At 32.2% G+C, this 6,680-nt stretch overlaps 1 pseudogene across 1 annotated transcript; it reads left to right on the top strand.

The window, feature by feature from the left end:
- Positions 1-3,162: 3,162 nt before the first annotated feature.
- LOC111318777 (U-box domain-containing protein 8 pseudogene) lies at positions 3,163-5,242 on the top strand (annotated as a pseudogene). The gene has a single exon (XR_016334351.1). The product of XR_016334351.1 is annotated as a U-box domain-containing protein 8 pseudogene (transcript).
- Positions 5,243-6,680: the final 1,438 nt, after the last annotated feature.

Consider the following 6,680-nt stretch of genomic DNA (forward strand, 5'->3'; position numbering starts at 1 on the left):
AATACATACCCATATACTTCCATATATTATATCTACGTGAACCCTCTCAATTTCTTCTAATCCACTCATAAACAAATATATACACTCATAAGAAGTAAAATCCCAATACTCCTATGCGGTGTCTAGCTCACAAAATCCTACAACTCTTTTACATCTTTTTTTTATACCTAATCCTGTAGAGACTTCACATATTTATAACCATACAAACTTGTCAATTAAGAATCTATTTTCTCTTAAAATTCTTCTCCTGTAAGTCAAACTTACCTATTAAAAATCATCTTTCTTTTAGAATTCTTCTTTTGTAAGTCTTCTTGTTCATCAAGTAATATCTAATAAATCTTAAACAAATCTCTTATAGGATTTGAGTCAATAATCCTAAGAATCTCCATCTTAACTCAAATTTCATCAATCATCTGTCTTCATACTAAACATGCTTGGCTCCACCTGCAATGAAAGTCTCACAATCATCTTTTCTTGTGTGTCTTCACGCTTCATACAAACTGATCTTCAATCCTCAAAACTCGAACTCGAACTCTTCTCATATCTTGAACCATCGGTTCTTCCCACATCTCGAACATTTAGCTTTTATACCACTTGTTGGGGATCACCACAGCTCTGATACTATTTGTTGGCCTAAAAGCCTCCAATCCAATCATATCAGCGGAAGCAAAATCAAATAATAAATCAAACACATAAGATACAACAATTTAACGTAATTCAATCTAATTAACTTATATCCACAGATGAGAAACAAGATCCACTAGTTCTAGAGAATTACAAACATACATCAAATCATCAACCTTACTCAACAATCAATACTCATAAGACATTTTCAATCTCCTCTAGTCCTATGGAGTATTCTCAACCCAAACAAACACAAACTCAAATCCTTGTGCACCATTTCAACATAACCAAACACATACCCATATGCTTTCATACATCATACCTATGTGGACCCTCTCAGTCTTTTCTAGTCCACTCACAAACAAACATACACCCATAAGAAGTAGAACCCCAATACTCTTATGGAATGTCTATCCCACAAAATCTTACAACTCTCTTACATTTTTTTTTCATACTTAATCCTGTAAAGACTTCACCTATTTATAATCATACAAACTTGTTCATTAAGAATTTCTTTCCTTTTAAAATTTTTCTCCTGTAAGTCAAATTTATTTATTAAAAATCTCTTTTCCCTTAAAATTCTTTTTTTTTAAGTCAAATTTATCTATTAAAAATATATATTTTTTAAAATTCTTCTTTTATAAGTTTTTTTATCCATCAAATAAGATCTAACAAATTTCAAATAAATTTCTTATGACATTTGAGTCAATATTTTCAACATGACCAAGGGTAAAGGCCGTGACTAAGTGCGTTTGCGTGTGCTCGGCTTTTCAATTTTGTTATGACCAAATTTGCGCAAGTTCTTGACGACTTGAAAAAAAATGACTTACTAGTTTTCGGCATCAACCAAGTATATGTGTACTACCTGTATAAACGGCCCAACGGCCACAAGGCAATCCTTGCGGTTCACGTTCCTTGCTTATTTATTTTTTTCCCTTTGCTCTCTATAAAATATGTGACAACGAAGCAAAGGTGAAGGCTCCACATTTTTTTTTCGTAATAAGTTTAAAAATTCAAACACGTAAGGCCATTCTTTTTGACAATTTCCTCCAACAAAGTAAGCTGGAGGAGCGATGCAGATTGTTGACTCTGTTTCATCCATCCATCTTCTTCTTCAGTCTTTCTCCTTATTTTTTTAAAAAATATAATTAAAGCTTATATTGGATACATTATATACGATTCAATTAGTGAATTATACAATAATACTTAAAAAAATTAATTTTTCAGTTAAACCAACACATGCCTGTGTCATCTCGTTCTTGTTTTCCCCAATAATAGCTTATCATGCTATTAATGTCAGTAGAGTTATTTCGACCAACAACGGACGCTTGTGGAGCCGTTGCATTTACCTTTTTTGAGTTTTTTTGCCTTTTTAATGCAAATTAATTTCTTGTCTTCTGTCCGTTTAACCCTTTAAAAGCCGAAGCAACGGTTTTATAATAGGAATGAGCAAATGAGTTTCCGAATTTGCCCCTATACGGCTTTTATGCTGGAAATATGGCCTTTTTTTTTTCTTGTCATTAATGAAAATGTTAGAGAATGATGACTTTCCCGAAAGGGCACTGTATTGCCGTACGGTAAAAAACTTTTCTTAAATTTATGAAAAATTTATGTTTAATTTACTTATAATAAAAAAATTTATATACTTTCAATAAATTAAATGATATTATTATATTTATAAATAAATATTAATTTTTAAAATAGTTATATGAAATATTAATATATTTTTAAATTTTTATATTTTTTATTTATCTAAATAATATCATGTCATTCGTTAATAATTTAAAAAACTTATATATTAATAATCCGTAAAATATAAATCCATTTATAAATTCTTTGCAAACAGAAATCCACTCCTTATGATAAAAGGTACACTCATTATCTATTACGAAAGCTATTAAATCAAACTAATTATCTATTACAAAAACTTAAATCAGGACATTCGTTAATTTACCAGTATGCATCCCATGCTTTGCTAAATGGTGAAAATCTTCGTTCCCTTGTTTTTTTTTTTTTTTTTTTTTATATGATTAAAGCTACAATTCATCCATTAAGTGTCCAATTGCTGAGAATTGATTTTCATTGCGCTTGAGTTCTTGGATAATTTCAACTACATCCCCCTCAATTACGATCTTATTGAATCACATCTCTTTTAGCGTAGTCAATTGCTATGCAATATTATATTTGGTGGCTGGAACTGATCTCCTTTAGGCAGTGGCCTGGGTGCAGGCTTTGTAGCTACCATTGTTAGCTAAGTCATTTTTGGCGGATTTATTCTCTTTTTTTTTTTTTTTTTCTAAAAATCCTAATAGGATAATTGATATAATAGTTTAAGTGACAGATATATAATTTCATTCATTAATTTTTCAGATGAAATTTGTTTTTGTTGTACCATAATAGTTATACATTGGAAATCTTAAAATTCAAATTGAATGCTTCAAACAATTGAGAATTCTTCAAAAAAAAATCTGAGAATGTATGTGAAATTTATGAAATACAACAAGAAAGATCTACTTCCTTTAACGAAGAAAAAAATTTCATAATTGCTTCTTATTAGAAATGGAAATTAGTTGTTCAACATGATCTTTGTTTGAAATGAAATTAAATAATTCAGCTAAAAAAAACTTGAAAATGGACATATTAAACAATATCTATGAAGAAATTTTCAAAAATGGAAATTAAAAAAAATCATATGTCCTTAAAAGCCTTTCCAATCTCAAAGTCTCATGTCCGAAAATTCAATGGAATGGGAAGGGCATTGTGGTCATTTCATAGTCATAAGCTACCTTCACAAGCCAAGTGCTCCTCTCTCAAGCTTGAAATGGGAAAATGAAATCCTCCCTCTCTCCACAGCTTCCGTAAACCTCATAAACCCTCATTCCAAAGCTCTTTTGAGAGTGAGAGAGAGAGAATCAGGAAAAAAACGAAAAGCTGAGTCTTTTATCCGAGTTGGAAACGAGATGGCCACTCGGCTGCCGGACGATTTCAAGTGCCCCATATCTCTTGAGATAATGTCCGACCCAGTTATCCTCTCATCGGGTCACACCTTTGACCGAGCTTCAATCCAACGGTGGCTAGACTCAGGTCACCGGACTTGTCCAATTACCAAACTTCCGTTACCTGAACACCCCTGTCTTATCCCCAACCACGCCCTTCGTTCCTTAATTTCCAATTATACCCGTATTACCCCTTCAAAATCGCAACCCTGCCCTCAACCCCAAACCCTCATCTCTGCTCTGACGTCCCCATCATACCCTCTAGGAACCAAGCTCGACTCCCTCACCCATCTCGCCCGACTCACCAAGCATGACTCAACACTCCGCCGTAAATTAACGGAGTCGGGAGCAGTCCCTGCCGTTCTCAAGTGTGTCGACTCGGACGATCCGAGTTTACAAGAAAGGGCACTCTCTTTACTCCTCAATCTCAGCCTCGACGATGATAACAAAGTGGGTTTAGTCGCAGAAGGTGCAATTAACCGGGTCGTCAAAGTCTTGCGTGCCGGGTCACCCGATTGCAGAGCCATAGCAGCAACGATCATAACCAGCTTAGCCGTCGTTGAAGTCAATAAAGCGACAATCGGGGCATACCCGGATGCGATTCAGGCATTAGTTCGGCTTCTAATTGCAGGAAAAGCAAGGGAAAAGAAAGAGGCAGCAACGGCTCTTTATGCAATTTGTTCATTTGCTGATAATAGAAGAAGAGCTATAGATTGCGGGGCGGTGCCGATACTAATTGGGTTATTGGCTTCAGGGCTGGAAAGGTCTATTGAAGTGTTGGGATTATTGGTGAAATGTAAAGAAGGCAGGGAAGAGATGATGAAAGTTAATGAGTGTGTTAAAGTTTTGGTTCATGTTTTAAGGAATGGGAGTTTAAGAGGAGTTCAATATGGGTTATTTACCTTGAATTGTTTGTGTAATTATAGTGAAAGTTTTTGTATTGAAGCAAGGAACGAAGGGGTTTTGGAGATTTGTATGGGGTTAGTGGAGGAAGAGAATGAGAAGATAAGGCGGTATACTTCGAGTTTGGTTCAGACTCTGAGAGGAAATCATGCTATTGGGTGAATGAATTTTTCGGTGTTGGAAATGGAGGTCAGCTGTTTTTTTCTTTTATAATGGGATGTTTAGAAGGTGGAGATAGTTTTCTTGTACAAGAGGAAAATTGATTAGATTTTTGTATCTTTGTACATTTGAATAAAAGGGAACATGATGGAAGGGAGGGTTTGTTGTTCTCCCTGGCTTTTAGATGTAGTGAAAAACAAAAAGTTTCGAAATTTTGTTACTTGAATCATAATTTGGTATTGATTTAGAAATTCTCCTTGTGATTAAAGCATGCCTACTACGTCTTTGATCACCTGTCAGTTAGGAAACTTTTTTCTTTTATGGACTTTGTTGTCTTTGAATTTTGTAAGGGCCAAGTGTTAAAAGAAATAGGAAATAGAAGGAGCTGTTCTTATTTAAATCTCCCTCAGTTAGGTATGAGAAGATTGAATAATGAGATTTATTTCTTGTTATGATTGTGATTGTTTTTTGATTCAACAATTTGCGGTAGAAATTTTGCCTGATTTAGTTGTTTTGTGTTTATTAGGAATTTGATGCAGTGAAATACAGTTTTTTGCCTCTTTTCTTTCTTTTTTTAACTTTTAAAATGGTAATATTGCCTCTGGTTCTGTCAATGAGACTTAAAATTTTTGGATCATAAGCTACATAGAAATTTCAACAAAGTTACCTTACGTTCTGATTTTGTATATTGCAACCATTTGAATTTGAAATAAACTTGAATGAGATGTAATCGATATCTTTTTACTTATTATATTCATTTGCTAATGCTGTGATCGCTTATATGACTACAATTTATACGTTATCAATGTTGACAAATAACTACGCAGCCATAACTGGTCCATTATTGCTTGTGCTCTGTGAATTCAACATTGGGACTGGTAATTTGTCTCAAATGATAACTTTGACCGGATTATGAAGATTATAATGTAGCCAAAATTGTACTCCTTGATACTTTTCTTGTCGGTATAAGAAGAAAGGCAGATCTTATCTTGGTTTAGAGTAAAAATAGAATGGGTTTGCTATGCCCATAAAAGTTATTGTAGGAAGCAACTAAGAATGCTGCGTAAACAAACAACTGTTGTCTGTGCAAACCTTGTAATTTTAGATTGCCATATCATATAGGTGTAGGTTAGTTTCTCTGCCTTGCTATATGACATGCAGTAGCAGATGGCAAGTTGATTTGCTGGAGCAGCTCGGTATCTAGTTGAAGAGTATATGGTCACTTTACCATGTACACACATTCTCTAACGCTATGTTTGAATCAATATTAATAAAAGAAAGGAAAGGAAAGGAAAAAAAAAAAAAGAAAAAAAACTATTTTTTAAAGGAAAGAAAATGATACATATAACTTTTGTTTGGATAATTAAAATTAATAAAAGAAAGTAATAAAAAAGAATTTTAACAATCATTGTTTAGATAAAGAGTGAAAAATAAAGGAAATGATTCATTATAATAATTTTTTTTAATTATAATCCTTCATTACTTGTGATTTTAGAGTCTTTTTAGATCATAATACATTTGTTATCTTGTCTGACCTCACAATTACTGCTATATCAATAGTTTTTAATCAAATGAAACGGAAAAATGTGTTATAGATATGCATTGATGAATTTTGAGATAATTTGACATCTCATAAATCCAAAAAATATATCAATTTATATTCAATTATTCATCAAAATCAAATCACCAAAAAATTATAAAAAATTTTTATATTGAAAGATATATATGAAACTTACTTAAAAAAAGATATAATTTTAAAAAAATTACAGGATGATTGTGATCTGCTTAGATTTTTTTGATTAAATTTTTAGTATTAATAAAAAAATAGACATAACAATCTTTTTATAAAAAAATTTTTTTTAAACTTTTTTCCCTAATTTTTTCTTCAAATTGAATTATTTAAAAAATTAGATTTGCAAGAGAAATTGAAGATAATTTGGTTTTCACTTTTTTTCTTTTAAATTAAATATTTATCTAAACAAGAAAAATGAGGTTTTA

This window comes from Durio zibethinus, chromosome 26, assembly GCF_047325235.1.
Source record: "Durio zibethinus cultivar Kanyao isolate XHJ-2024 chromosome 26, ASM4732523v1, whole genome shotgun sequence".
NCBI lineage: Eukaryota > Viridiplantae > Streptophyta > Magnoliopsida > Malvales > Malvaceae > Durio > Durio zibethinus.